The sequence below is a fragment of the Trichechus manatus genome, unplaced genomic scaffold, assembly GCF_000243295.1.
Source record: "Trichechus manatus latirostris isolate Lorelei unplaced genomic scaffold, TriManLat1.0 scaffold00012, whole genome shotgun sequence".
In the NCBI taxonomy this organism is placed as follows: domain Eukaryota; kingdom Metazoa; phylum Chordata; class Mammalia; order Sirenia; family Trichechidae; genus Trichechus; species Trichechus manatus.
The window spans coordinates 26,395,472-26,411,919 of NW_004443948.1; the positions used below are offsets into that span (position 1 = coordinate 26,395,472).

At 35.8% G+C, this 16,448-nt stretch overlaps 1 pseudogene; it reads left to right on the forward strand.

Annotated features, from left to right (window-relative positions):
• The first annotated feature begins 458 nt into the window (after positions 1-458).
• LOC101346971 (polyadenylate-binding protein-interacting protein 1-like) overlaps positions 459-16,448 on the forward strand; it is a 155,857-nt pseudogene continuing 139,867 nt past the window's right edge.

The following is a 16,448-nucleotide window of genomic DNA, read 5'->3' on the forward strand; positions in this document are numbered from 1 at the left end:
ACAGTGTAGCTAGGGATAAAATTATCCATGTAGACTAGAGTTAACTACAATGCAAAATGACAACTACAAATACATACTATGTGGACACACACGCCACAAATATGCATACACACACATATTGGAAAGAGCGAGTAAAAATATTTGCCTATTAGAATTAAGTAAGTCGATAAGCATTTTGAAGAAAATGTCTATGTTGAAAATCTGTGTGCCAGTTATCAATTTACTTCCTCTTCGCTCCTAATGCAATACCTTCAATACATGTCCTTTGTTAATAGACAAAATTCGTTGAACATCTTCTCCTTTAGAGTGTGAAGATAAGCTTTATCAGCAGAGGGAGCTGAAAGGGCTTTGCAGCAGGAAAGGACATCTATTGCTGGTTCCGGTAGCCACATCTTACGTCAACGGGTGTGGGTGGAAGGATATCCAGTTATGTTCTATCATCCACGCAGCAGGAGAATATGGTCCTTCCACGATCTCTCAACCCTGCTTGGCCCGGTGATCATCTTTCCATGAGCTCAGAGTCTCATGCTTGTTCTGATACTCAACCCCTCTGCTTGACAACCCCCACCCACCCCCACCCCCACCAGGTTCATCCCCGCCGCCTTCTAGATGCCATGCGTTTCAGTTTCTTATCAGCGTTGATGCCCTCACGTCCTTGTCAGTCCTGCATGCCTGTGGCCCGCCTGTGTACCGGGGGGCTGCTTCCTGCTTCCCAGCAACTGTGGACTCGCTCTGGCTCTGCCAAACCAGCGAACTTCACCGAACTTTACCAAACCTTGTCAGTCACTGCTGTCTCCGAGATGTGTGAACCTCAGCCTTGGGAAGGGGGTCCCTTTCATGTTTACCCTTTATCGGGGTATGCTCACCAAGCCCTAGGGTACCATGCTCAGTTGGAGGGGACTCTCACCTGGTGGCAACCTCATGTGTATCAGAGTAGACTGTGCTCCATACGGTTTTCAAGGGCTGATTTTTTGGAATCAGTTTGCGAAGCCTTTTTTCCCTTACGTGCCTCTGGGTGGACTAGAACTCCAGCTTTTCAGTTAGCAGTCAAGTTTGTTAATGGTTTAACCACCTAGGAAATTCTAGGGCGCCATACAGAAGTTTCTTATTAGTTGCAGTTACTGTTATCATAGTTTAATGACTGTATATATTAAATTTACCCTGTTTCAAATGCTCTTGCTTATGTACCTGACTAGACCCAGAATGGTACCAATCTGATTTAAAAAAACACCAATATTTGAGAAATTTCAGCAAATATAACACCATGAATCTGATGATTATTTTATTCTGATAAGCATAACATTCGTGCATTTAGAGGTATGCCCATGACCTGAGACATATAAAAGCAACCAAAAGGTAGAGTAAGAATAAGTATATAATGACAAAATCTTGCAATTAATATGTAAGAAATTGGAAACATTTATCTTTGTAAGATAAATTCAAAGGTCATTTAAAAAATAATGCCAAATTCCAAAACAAAAATACGTAATATTAGAAATTAGAAAACGGATTTAATCACATGTGAGAATATAGAAAATGAGAGTATCTTTACAATCCTATGCCAGTGAGTTGGATGTAACAATGACAATGACCACTTTCTGGAAATTTTAAATGATCAACATTGACTTAGTGAAAATACCTGGATGTATGAACAAAAATTGAAAATATTGACTCAGTTATAAAAATAACCTTTCAAAAGTATCAGACACAAAAATTTTTACTGGCAATTATTTTTACAATCGATCTGTGTTAATTAGGCATCATTTACCTGCATGTTTGATCGCTGAAAGGACTCATAGGTTGCAAACTGTGGATATTCGTGAAGCAGGTTTTCAGGCAAAGAATACAATCTTACAACAGCAGAAATGAGACATGCTTTGAAAGCAGTTCTGAGATCTATCACAGGCTTCTTTATCCTCCCACTACTAGGTCACTGTTATGGATTGAATTGTGCCCCCTAAACTGTATGTCAACTTGGCTAGGCCATGATTCCCAGTATTGTGTGGTTGTCCTCCATTTTGTGACCTGATGTAATTTTCCTATGTGTTGTACATCCTTAGTCTCTGCCTATGGTTAATGAGGTAAGATTAGGTTATGTTAAAAAGAATTAGGGTGGGATATAACACCCTTGCTTAGATCACAGCCCTGATCTGATGTAAGGAGAGTTTTCTTGGCGTGTATCAGCTTTTATCTTACAAGAGATAAAAGGAGAGAGAAGCAAGCAGAGAGAGAGGGACCTCATACGACCAAGAAAGAAGCGCCGGGAGCAATATGTGTCCTTTGAACCCAGGGTCCCTGTGCTGAGAAGCTCCTAGACCGGGGGAAGATTGATGACAAGGACCTTCTCCAAGAACCAACAGAGAAAGAAAGCCTTTCCCTGAAGCTGATGCTGTGAATTCGGACTTGTAGTCTCCTAGAATGTGACAGAATAAATTTCTGTTTGTTAAAGCCATTCACGTGTGGTATTTCTGTTATAGCAGCACTAGATAACTAAGATACTCACAAAAGATGTGCTTTGTACAGGTCTTGAACTACCAACAACATGTGTGTTAAAGCATATCGGTAACAGGGGCCAGGTCAGCTCCCGGTAGAGTCTCTTATAGTGAATTGATCATGTAGGCACATTAGAGCTACCTGAATAGATTTAACCTTCGGAATCCTTAAGATTCCTATGCAACCAGTTAGTTGCAAACCATAAGTGCAATTACTATTACTAAACAATGCTGTCAGCCTGGTACTCCTTGCTCCCAATTAACTCATGAACCTATGATTACAGAATATAATTTATATTTAGTTAATATATGCCATAGGAGTCCCATAGAAGTCCCTGGGTGGCACAAATGATTAAGTGCTTGAATGTTAGCCAAAAAGGTGGCAGCTTAACCCACCCAGAGCCACCTCGAAAGATAGCCCTGGCGATCTGCTTCTGAAAGGTCACAGCCTTGAAAACCCTATGGAGAAGTTCTACTCTGCGCACATGGAGTCGCCATGAGTCAGACGTGACTTGGCAACTACTAAAAACAGCAACAATATATTCCATGGTGTTCCTCTGTTGTCGTTGCTGAGTCCCTTCCAGTCGATCTTTATCGGCTATACCTATTGCTGTCCAGCGGGTTCTGACACATAGCCACGCTATAGGATAGAAAACTGTCCTGTGGGGTTTTCTTGGGTGTAATATTTACAGGAGCAGATCACCAGGTCTTTCTCCCATGGAGCCACTGGGTAGGATGGAACCACCAACCTTTTGGTTAGCAGCCGAGCACTTAACAACTGCACCACCAGGGCTCCTTAGTGTTCCTCTAGGGTCACTATAGTGCTGTAGAGAGTTCTGGAGATAAGCATGGTTTCAATCCGGGTTAGCTGAGATTAGCCCAACCCATGCCTTACAGATAATGTTATTTAAAGTATTGCAGAATGCAGAAATAGATGGCTGTCATGATCTTTTATTATCTCACTTCTGCTTGTGTACTTTGCTTCATGAAGCATGTCTTCCAGTTCTTCCTCCAATACATCAAATTCTCTTCCTCTTTTGGGCCTTGATATCCTTTCCAATGCTCACCATATAATCCTCTGTGAGACCACTCCCTCTACTCCTCAAGTCCATATTCACCTTCTCAGAGAGACCTTCCTTCAACACCCTACTTAACAGAGCCTGCCTCATGGCACTGAGCACAATCTGGTATCACATTATTTATTCCTTGTATCACCCACTTAATTGGAAGGTTAGAGGCAGGAACATTCTAGGTATTCCCAGTGCCTAGAACTGTGATTGTCACATATTATTATTCTGGCTTTCAGTTGTTAGTTGACAATGAATTCACTGCATTTGGTTAATAATTTAGATAAAGAAAACAACAGGATTTCAAAATATGTTAAATCCTGAAGCCATTTTAATATATATTGGTAGACATAATTCACATCCAGACTGATGCACTTACTGAATGTTAGTGTTATAGACGTGAGTTCTACTGAAGTCACCAAAGCATCACCTAGTTTATTTTGGAATCACTGTGGATATATAAGGATTCATGACATCAGACATACTCTGTGTCTTCATACTCTCCTGCTATGTGTAAATATGTATTTTGTATTATGTACTTTCTACTGATGTCAAATACACCATGCTTGTGAAGTCATCTCTTGCTAGTTGCTGATGCACATTAGTTTCCATAGAAAGTCTGTGCTTGCATTAATCCTTTTATTGTTATTTATTTTCTCTTCTTTTTAGATTTCAATAAAACCTTCTGAGGCAACCTCTACTGGCAAAGTGATTAATCTGTAATTATACATAAAAGGAAATTTCATAGTGTTTGACATTGTTTATTCAATAATACTGTTACTTATCTGCTTTTGGGAATGTAATTTATGGGACTTTCCTCTTTTTATTTCCATTTCTTTTCAAGCCTAACGTTCCCTTTAAAACACATTGCAAAGTGAAGGATTAATAATTTGTGGAAGATGCTGCTGCTGAGTATTTTGAAGACTGTGAATCATCTCTGAACCTAAGGTATTGCTCTGGTCAGGGGGAACCGATCCTAGGTCTGAGCCATAATGCAAATTTTTCTGAGTCTCGACCATTAGTTCCAGTGACAAATGGAGCAAATTCTACAAGCTACCTCGCACAAATAATGCTTTTGGATTGCCTATTGTGCTCACTTGCAGAGCTGAAAGATCCATTTTTCTTCTCACCCTTAAGAACAAAAATGCATTAGTCTTTCCACTTTTAATCCAATCAGTGCCATTTTTCCTCTTGCAAGTGAATGGTTGTGTAGAAACTCTGTCTGTCATTTTAACCACTAGCTTATGAAAGCTTCAGTGTGATTCAGAACTCTATGTTCTCCTGTAATCTTCAATTCAGGGCTTTGGCTGGAGATAACAGGTAGCTACCTCGGGATAAAGCTATTTTTAATCTTAGTTATCCTTTAGCTTTATGTAGCCCTTTAAAAAACAAATCACTATGGTAATGATTTTAAGTGGATGAATATGAAGTAGCAAATTGTTTTTTAAAAATCTTTTAATTATATTTATTAAATCCAGGAATGTTATAATTATGTTGAGAGGCATCTTAATATATTAGAAATGAACATGGACTTAACAGGCAGATTTCTACATTCAAATCTCAACCAGAGCCAATAGCCAGCTGTATGTTCTGGGGCAAACTATTTTATCACGTTGTGATTTATCACCTTTGTTTCTTCACTTATAAAATGTTAATAAGAAGAGTAGCTATATCATTGATTTCCTAGTAGGCACAATATAATTGTTTGTAGATATCTCAAAGATATATCTATACTTTATCTTATGTTGATTTTAAGTTCCATGATGGCAAAATCTAATGAATTATAAAGTATCCAGTATTACCTTGGACATAGTTTGTGTCCAATAAATAATGGTTGAGTGTTTGATTATTTGAAAAGAAAAATGGCATGTAAAAATCCTGTTATTTTTTTTTTCATACCAGTTTATGCCAGTCATGATGGCACAGTATTTCTAGATAGGCAAATATTTGTATATATTTACCAAGGAGATTATTTTGATTGCCATCTGCTTCTAAACATTCCTGTCATAAACTTCTGGGCATATGGTCCCTGAAGCAATTTTACTATGACTTATGCATCTATTTAAACAAGAAGAGTATGATAAAGAGCTACATTGGCAAAATACCCAGTATGATTTCCTCTTGGTCCCAACTCTGATGATATCTCCTAATCAGGAGTCCTGACTTTGTGCCCTAACTTCTTAGTATTGGTCACTTAGTATTGGTCACTTTCTTCTTAGGTGTAAAGACCAATACTCCAGGGGAGAAAGCTAGACTAATAGGCTATGATGGTAGTGTGAAGAAATGATAGCTGCTACTGAAATGCCAAGTAAACAGGTTTATGTAGAAAAATATATATTATATTGCATTAGACAGGAAACAAATGTCATACTCAAAGAGAATATGGTAAAGAAAAAAACCTACAGAGGTATATTAAAGGTTAAAGGAACCAGCAAATTGTGGTGAGAAGTGTAGGTACTAGTAAAAATGGATATTCCTAACTACCCCTAGGCTTGAAGTGATAAAAGGCAAAGTTATTGAGACATGGAATAATTGAAGGACAATCCAACAAGAATTATAATTTTAGAAGATCACAACTTCTGTCGGAACTGTGAAGAGGATCTTGGGGTCGGGAAAATTATATAACCACTCTCCTCTTTCTGCTAGTCTACCAACTGTGCCTTCCATTGGGTAAACCCAGCAAGAAGACTGACCAAAGGAACCTGGTGATGCAGTGAATAGCTGTGGACTCCTTTGTGTATGTTGTTGTTGTTGTTTTGTGCCATTAAGTCGATTCTGACTCATAGTAACCCTATAAGGCAGAGTAGAACTTTCCCATAGGGTTTCCTAGGCTGTAGCCTTTATGGGAGCAGATCACCAGGTCTTTTCTTTACTGGGGCTGCTGATGAGTCTGAACCACCGCTCTTTCCATTAGGAGCGGAGCACTTAACATTTGTGCCACCAGAGCTCCTTTGTGGGGTATAGCGCAATGTACAGAAAGCAGGAGATGGATATGAGGGAGTAACTCAGGAATAAGAACACATTTTAATAAAAAGGAAACAGGGTTAAATAGGAAATGACAGACATAAATCCTATTTTATTCATAATTACATTGAATATAAATGTATTAAACGTTCCAGTTAAAAGGCTGAGATTGGCAGATTGGATAAAAATTATGATACAACAATAGGCTGTCTACAAGAGATACACTTTATGTTCAAAGACACAAATTGATTGAAAGGGAAAGGACAGAAAAATCTGTACAACTTAAACAGCAATAGTAAGAGCTATTGTGGCTAAACTAAAATCAGGCAAAATAGACATTAAGACAAAAATTTATACTGGAAACAAAGTACACATGATATAATGATAGAAGAGTCAACTCATCAGGAAGAGATATCAATTATAAACATACATGCACCTAACAACAGACTCCCAAAATATGAAACAAAGTTGTATAATTAAAAGGGAAAAAGACAATCCAATAATAATAGTGGAAGACTTTAATATACCACTATAAATAATTATTAGAACAACAACAAAAACAGAAGTTCAACAAAGCAATAGAATATTTGAACAAAACTGTAAACTAAGTAGAACTAAGAGATATCTATAGAGTACTCCAGCCAACAATAGCAGAATACACATAATTCTCAAGCACACAAAGAGAATTCTCTAGAATATGGTAAGCCATAAAAAAGACTCAATAAATTTAAATAACTTAAATAATGAGGAGATTTTCAAAATCATTAATTAAATATAATGACTGAAATCTGGGAAATTCACAAAAGTGGAAACTAAAGGAGGAACTCCTAAAATAACTGAGTAAAAGAAGAATCACAGAGAAATTACAAAATATTTTGGAATAAATTAAAATGAAAACACAAATTAACATAACTTATAAAATATAGACAAAGCCATTATCAGGGGGATATTTATAACTGCAAATGATTTTATAACAAAATAAAGTAAAAAAACTCAAATAAATAACCTAAACTTCCACCTTTGGAAACTACAAAAAGAAGAGAAAAATAAATTCATGTCAAGCAGAAGAAAAAAAAAAAAAAAGATCAGAGTATATGTAAACAAAATAAACCTCCCAAAAAAACAAATCTGTTGCCTTTGGGTCAATTTCAACTCATAGTGACCCTATAGGACAGAGTAGACCTGCTGCATAGGGTTTCCAAGACTGCAAATCTTTACAGAAGCAGACTACTACATCTTTCTCCCACGGAGCGGCTGGTGGTTTCAAACCACCAACCTTTTGGTTAGTGGCTGAGTGTTTAACCATTGTACCACCTGGGCTCCTTATATAAACAAAATAGAGAAAACCAATGAAATTAAAAGTTGATTCTTTGCAAAGGTCACACATATTGATAAAGCTTTTATGTAGACTGACCAAGGACAAAAAGTGAGAAGACTTTTTGTCTCCAGAAATTACTAAAATTCAGGAATAAAAGGAGACATCACTACTGAACTTACAGAAATAAGAGAGGATTATAAAGGAGTACTTTGAGCATTCATATACAAGGTTTTGTGAGAAAATATGCTTTCATTTTTCTTATATATACCAAGGAGTGGAAATACTGGGACATAAAATAACTTTATGTTTAAAATTTAGGGAAACTTTCCAGGCTGTTTATAACTTTATATAGGTACTATATATTATTGGAATAATATAAATACTGTAAATTTATAAATTTATGAAAAACCTCTAAGTATGAACCACACATGTCCAATGCTGAATGAAAAAAAAAAAAAAATTGCAGAATACTTACTGTGTAGTAACAAAAAAAAAAAAAACCCATTGCTGGCCAGTCAATTTTGACTCAGAGCAAACCCACATGCTGCAGAGAACTGAGGTCCATAGGGGTTTTCTTGGCTATTATCTTTATGGAAGCAGACTGCCATGCCTTTCTTCCAAAGTGCCATTGGATGGGTTTGAACAGCCAACCTTCCGGTTAGCAGCAGAGTGCAAACCATTTGTCCCACCCAGGGATCTTTGTGTAGTAACAACATCTAGTACATATCTACTAAATTATAAAGTTACCTTTAAAATTAAGCTATTTTATATACTTTAATAAGTTTATGAATTATTTTTTGTAATTTTATATATTTATAATTCAAAAAATTTTGTTTAAATTTTTAATAAGTTATTTCCATGTAATAGTTCATTTTCAAATATTGTATATGGAATATTTTTATGGCTACAGATACATTATTAATTAAATTCTTCTCTTTATTAAGTGTTTTTTCTACTTTGTATGACAACATTCTAGAAAACAGTATGATCTCTTTATACATTTATACATGATCAAAACGTTCAAAGACAGGGAAAACAAAGCACTATATATGATTTAAGAATACACTGATTAATAGAAAAAAATCAAAAGAAAGATAATGAAGTATCTTTAATGAAAATAAAAAATACTGAGTTTAAGATTGCATCAGCGAGAGCCATAGTTTGATTTTCAAAGTTTGGTTCTTTAGCTGATTGGTAAGTGTTTTGATTTTTCCCTAATACTTTTTGTGACTTACAAAGCTTTCAAAAATATATTCTTCATATGTAAAATATTTTCAATTTTTACCTGGCATGTTGTTGTTGGTTGCCACTGAATTGGTTCTGGCTCATGGTGATCTTATGTATAAGGGAATGAAACATTGTCTGGACCTATGCCATCCTCACAATTTCTCGAATGCTTGAGCCCATGGCATACACCATACATATTTCATGGCATAGGGAAGTAGTGCTAAGCAAGCATTGTTGACAGAATTTATCTAGGTATAATTTACACTGTCCAGTAATTTAGGATACCCGGTAGCTACAACTGTTCTTGGCATGATATACAGTAAAAAATAATGCAGAATTAGGAATCTAGAGTGTAACAATATCTCCCTTACATGGTAGTAGGTAGACTTTTGAATGATGAAGACTTGGCTCTTTCCGTAGCCTAATCCCAACTAACGAAACAAGCCCAAGGAAGATTACTCATGCTAGCCACTAGGTGCCCTCAAAAGTGAGTACGCTTCTGCGTGAAATAAGGTAAGATACACTAAGATTAAAAAATTCACTTACAATCTGATTAGCTGTATGTATTCCTTTGTACTGCTCTTTGGTTAGTATAATTATACATCATGGTGAAAGTAATCTTAAAATATGTCTGCATCTGTTTTCATTCACTTTAATTTTTTAACTTATTCCAAATGTGTGATCTAACCTAGCTAATGGGTCTAGAAAGATTTAATTAAAGGTACGGTCACATCGCATATGTGCTTGAAAAAATTAACATATTCCATGTATTGTACCTCATTATTCTAAAATTTTGAAGACTTTTATTGAGGAATGATCTCTTTTCTGACCTTCATAATTTTTTGACATTTTTAATTGACATATTTAGTAGTATTATTGTTAAAAATCAAACTATTTTATGCTTTAATAATTTTAATAAATTAAATGTTTAATTAAAAAAAGTTTTTATTTTATATAAATTATTTATATGTAATAGTCTATTTCCAAACACTATATATAGAATATTTTTAGAGATACAAATAAATTATTAAATCTATTGTTATTTCTACTTCGTATGGCAACATTCTGGAAAATAGTAAAATGAACTTTTTATTATTTATCCTGTGCTTTTAAATATTAAATAATTATTGCTTCTTTAAAAGGTATAATTTCAACATACTATCTAATTTTCATAATTGTAAGCTTCCCAAAGAAGCAGAAAGTTCCTGAGCCATATTCTCAGAACTTATCCTTTATAGTTTCTGCCATTTATTTATTTGACATGAGGCTGTCAACTTGTTTGGAAATGGCAATTAGAATTACAATCATTGTCCCAGCTCTTTCAAAGGGTCGCTTTCGGGATAAAATTAGGTAATATGTATAAATATATACTGAAAGTCACGAAGAGCTTCTTTAACATTAACAGACTAGGAGAAATGAAGCTGTCATTGTTATTTTCCCAGGTTTGGATAATAAAATTGCAGGTAAAAAAATAAATAATAATATCAAGCATCATGTCACAAAGAGAATTTTGACTGGTTATTTTGTGTTATCTGGTCAAACATAAGAAATTCAAAGGAAGGATTCTCTACAGTATCTTGATTATGTTATAAAATGGACAGAGAAGCTCAGCTTGCTCCTACATCAGTTGTTATCTATGGTGCATTATAGAATTCTGCCATAGTATGTTGATAACTCATCACAGGCTTGACCCCTTAATATTTCACTCCTGTATCTGAAAGCCTTCAAAACAATTTGATGAGATTAAATTGGCACCTTCTTACTTTAGTATTAACTTCAATTGATAGTTGATTTTTTTGTGTGTGAAAAAAAGAAAAGACAGTGCAACTTTGAAGTTCTTTATAAAAAAAAAAAAAAATACACTCACTAAAAGAAAAATCCAACACAGCTAGACAAATTAGATGTAGCAAGCAATATCCATTTTTTACTTAGATGTCAAGGAGGTCTGGTGTTGCAGTGGTTAAGAGTTCGGCTGCTAACCAAAATGTCGACAGTTCGAATCCACCAGCGGCTCCTTGGAAACCCCATGGGGCAGTTCTGCTCCGTCATGTAGAGTCACTATGAGTCATGAGTCAGAATCAACTTGATGTCAACAGGTTTGGTTTTTGGTGGAGTTATTTAGGCATCAAACACTACCCGCAGTGCAGTGAAAGCTTGAATTTCATGTTTGACCCTGTAGTTCCACTTATAGCCAGGAATTTTGAAAAGCAGTATTTACTAGATGATTCATTACTCAATTCCCCTTTTGCCCACTTCTCCCATATGTACAGTTTACTCCATTACAGCCTCATTATTTATTACAGCTTATCATTGCTCATCTCCTGTGGTCATGAACTTGATACTGGCCTAAAGATGAACAGTACTTTCCTCTTCCCTATAAGATTTAGTTATTTGTTAAACATGCTCCTTAAAAATACCTACAGGACATAAGGGAGTTAAGTAAAAATAGATGAGTCTCCTTTAACACCAGCATCAAAGAATACATTGGTATCAAAGAGATTTTAAAGGCTACATAGATATTATGAAAAGTATGTTGAAAATTCCCTGGGAACTCAATAAACTAAAAAAGCAAATGATAAACAGGTTCATTGCCCCAAACTGTGTCAATTTCACAGTACGCCTGACCTGTGAGTTGGCTGTCCTAAACCGCATGTAAAAGAACTAAAACCTTTCCTTTCCTACCTCCAGTGTTCTCCAGGTAATGTCCTTTATACAGAGAGGAAATGCAAATCAAACTTGCCTAGTTTAAAAAAAAAGTCTTCAAATTAACATTTCAAACAACTTCATACTTTGACCTATAAAACTGAAGAAAGTAATGAAGACTGTTGGGTGAGGGATAAAAGCTAGCAATAGCTTTATAACATATTCATAAAAAAAATGCAACAATACTGCCATCTATGGCTTCAAATATTTGTCCTTAGATATTACAATGTATATTTCATGTTTTGAAATAAGAATATGTGACTTATGTATTGCCTTTGTCTTAAGTAATTATTTATTAATATACATACAGTATTTAAAGATAATGCGTTATAGCATGCTATATATGTCGTAAAACAAATATGAGTTTGTTTTTTGATTACCATTCAATACATATAATAACTTTACTAAACTGCATTTTTCTTTCTGAGAAGTTTTCTTCTTCTAAACTTACCAGGTGCTAATGGAGGGCCAGACTTGTTGAACTAATTATTAGTAAAAGTTTAAAGTGAAACAGGGTAGAGATGCAACAAAAAATAAACAAATCAATTTAGAATGATACACATAATCATAATTACAATCAGAGCTAAATCTAATGTTTATAATTAATATTATATTTACACCACCACACTACATATCTCAGTTTTCACCAAGGTTTGCTTGAAGAAAGGGAAAAAGATAAGACTCTAAAATCCTTTTCCTGTCAAAGGGTGACTCAAAGAATAGTGTCCCTGCATCAGTTTCTTTCCAAATTCCTTGCTTGGAATTCAGCCTTCCTGTTAAAATCTACAGAGCTGAGTGACTGTATCCTAAGCTAATAAGCCTTTAGGGCTAGAATGTCTACCCTAACCCTGTGTCTAACAGCTAGAATCAAATTCCGCCACCAGAGTCACTATGAGTCAGAATCGACTCAATGGCACACAACAACAACAGGACATCAGCCGAATATATCCTGGTAAAGAGGTAATGCAACTATTCTCGTGTTTTTAAATGGTGATGTCTTCTTTGTTCATCTTTTTTTTTTTTAATGTCTTGTTGTTAGTTGTCCTCAAGTTAATTCTGACTCATGGCGACCCTATGTGTGCAAGGTACAACAGCTCCTTTGGGTTTTCCAAGCTGTGACCTTTTGGAAGCAGATCATCAGACCTATCTTCAAGATGCCCCAGGTGGGTTCCAGCGGTCAACCTTGCAGCTGATAGTCAAATGCTTAACCATTTGCACCACCCAGGGACTAACTCTAATGCCTTAGAATAAATTAAAATACTGGGCATGTAATTATGTTCATAGTTTCCTAGTTAAATATTATTATTTACATTTCTATTCAAAAATAAATGTTATTTTGCTATTTTTGCTTTGTTTTGTATTTGCTGAGGCTGCGCCATTGTGGCTTTGCCCGTCAGTCTGTACTGCTTTATGGCTGTGTTTTTTGTGAGTGGCTGACTAGGATACCACAGTTACTATGCAGCCATCTCAACACAGAGATCTTTTACACTAACAATTGTTTTTGGAAAATGAGAACTTGTTTTCATTTGTTCTTTGTCAACAAACTTTCTAATGCTCTGGTAGTGTTAAAATTACTTGGCTCTATTTAAGGATCCCTGGTGGCTCAGTTGTTAAGAGTTGGGCTACTAACCAAAAGGTCGGTAGTTTGAATCTACCAGCTACTCCTTGGAACTCCTACGAGTTGGAATTGACTTGATGGCAATGTTTTTGTGGTTGTTTAATTTGTTTTAGTCTCTACTTAAAGTCATAAAAGAGATTAGTCTGATGATTTTTGTGTTAAGAATTACAAAAAGTATTGATGGTTTGTTGCCCCTTCACAGATTTCTAATCAAACAATCAAGAACAACCAAAACAGAGGCAAAGTGTCAGTACAGAAAACATGGAAAATTGAGCAAAGATCAAAAAGTTGTAGAAAGAGATAACCACCAGGTCATACTCACTGCGTGCTCCTCCTCTCAGAAGTCAGTGTTTCAATAATGTAGGGCAACCATCCTCCTCCTGTGAAGAAGCTGTTCAGGCGACTTCATCACTTTCCCTACTCCACCATAACCATCCCCATAGAGGTTAATATTCTCTGGAACTACAGGGTTATGCAAGGTAATACAACTTGGGTATACATAAGCAGAAGCAAGGATATATTAAGGGGTATTTTTGCTGTAACAAATTACTACAAAATCAATGTCTTAACACAACAAAATTTTATTATCTTATAGTTCATGAAGTCAGAAGTCCAAAATGGGTCTTGCTTGGCTAAAATCTATAAAATCTTTCATAGGGAAGATACTGGAAGATGAAATAATGCAATCATGCAGATGAGAAATGTTTCAGGTTTTATTGTTGTTGTTAGTTGTTGTCTAGTCAGCTCCAACTCATGGCAACCTTATGTATAAAGCTTACGCATAAGAACTGCGTGGTTTTTAATCTGTCAGCTTCTTTCTTTCTTGCCAATATTACTTATCGTTCATATGTAAGTAGGATTATGTGACTATACTTCTATCAATCTTACTTTAAACTAATCAAATTAAATATAAAAATAAGAATACAAAAGAGAAATTAGAATGTTATTTATTATTAACTATTTTAAATTCCTTCAACTCTCTAATACCTTTGGAACAACTTAAAATAATTCAGTTTCTCTAAGTAGACATCACTATAGCTGATCTCTGTGCTAGGCCAGCGTCCTCTTGCTCCTACAAACTTTCATGCTGCTTTTGAGGTGCAGAGAGCTACAAAGTGAGTATAGTTAATTAGATGTCACTGAAACGGACGCCCCAAACCAGCTCTGAGCATAGTGATAGTCACAGCAAAAGGAGGGGCAAATCACATAGATTCGATTATGAAATGCACAAAGCATATTTACTCAACAGCAGAGCTTTGCACTTACAAAGGAGAAAGAAGCCTATTTGGGGTAATTTATTTGGAAATTACTCTGTCAAAAGCTAATTTCATTTTGGCTCTCTGTGTCTAATTGGGTTTATATGTTTGTGTTTTGATAAAGGCTTTGGAACAGAATTAGAATTCTAGCAACACTATGAAGACTATAAACCTTTCTCTGGATATGGTTTTTGTCTTTGGAAAGAATGTATGATAATAAATGGTGCAAATTTTTTAATTAATTCACTCAACGAAGACTTACTAAGTGACTGCGATGTGCCAGCCATATGCTAGGTATAAAACATCTTGTGCCAAGGCATGTGAATGAAAGGGCAAAAATAATTAATAGAACAGAATAATTATTATTGAAAATGTCTATTTCTCTCCAGGCAAGTGTTCAGATTTAGTGAGGCTTGGTATATAGCTGATTTGTTCAATATTATGATTTTTAAGTCTCCAAAATACAGTGACTTAAAAATAGAGATTTCTTCATCTTTCACCTAACGAACAGGGCAGGTATTCCGAGAGTTTAATGGGAGTTTGATAGTGTTGTAGAACAAACCAAACTTCTTTCCTATTCCACTTTCCATCTCGAAAAGGCTTTGTTCACAATATGAGAAATAAACCCCAGTAAACTGGAAAAACAAAAGAGGTAAAGGAAGGGCGACTCATATCATTTGAAGGGAGTGACTTAGAATTTGACCATATCGTTTTTGCTTATATCCCATTCACCCAAATGAGAAGTTCTACCACACCTTATAAAAGAGGAGGGCATTATGTTTAGCTGGGTGGCTGTCTATGTCATTCTTCCCGTTAATTAAACATACTCCTCCCAAACCAACAACAACGATGCAAGGACCCATCTAGTTACTATAACTTGGCAAAAGTACACAATGTCTTGATGATAAGCAATCTTCTTCATTATATTTTTGACCCATACACTAAACTAAGCTCTTCTCCCACATAAAACATACAATATAATAGGAACATGATAACTACCATAACATTCCCTTTTGGAGAAGAGAAGTATGGGAAAAAACAACATCTGTTGCACAGCAATTACCAATACTTCTGAGATGTAAATGTGAGAGTCTCTTTTCCAGTATTTACTGAATTCCATCTGATGAATTTATATGTCAGGCAGGGTTCTGCTCTCTGAGAGGTTCTTCTTTGCTTATCTTCTGTGACCACCTCTGGAATAGAAATGGGACAGGGAAATTATGTCCCTGAGAGCTGCCTGATATTTGTGCCTGCTTCCTGTGGGATCTGTTTAAGGCCTGAGGTTGCTAAGAGTCACACACCGATAGGCCTTTACAGGATGGCTCAGTATTGTTTGTTTGTTTTGTTGTTTCATGCAATTCTGTTCCCACAAAACACATAATAGGATTCTGGGGTACTTGCTTCTCATAAATTGCAAGTGAAAGTGAAAACAACAAAGATCGTATCTTTACAGAGTTGGTTTCTTTTGTTTTATGTCTGTTTTACTCTCTGATACCTCCAGCCTTTTGCTTTACTGACCTCTGTACTCTTGCTATGAGTTGAATCGACTTGACCGCAAAGGTCTCTGTCAGTATAATGACAACAGCATGGAAGCACAGCTTTAAAGTATGAGTTAGAGGTGACACAACCTTGGATGGATAGAATAGAAAAAGCGCCCCCGCCCCCTTGTTGAAACACACCCCCACAGGTACTTGGCTGGTGAGTGAACAGTGCCTTGTAAGAAGAAAAAGGCGCTCCTTCTGCTAGGTGCATGGAGCCTTATTACAGAACTCAAGGCTGTTGAATGGAGCTGAGGCTAGGTTT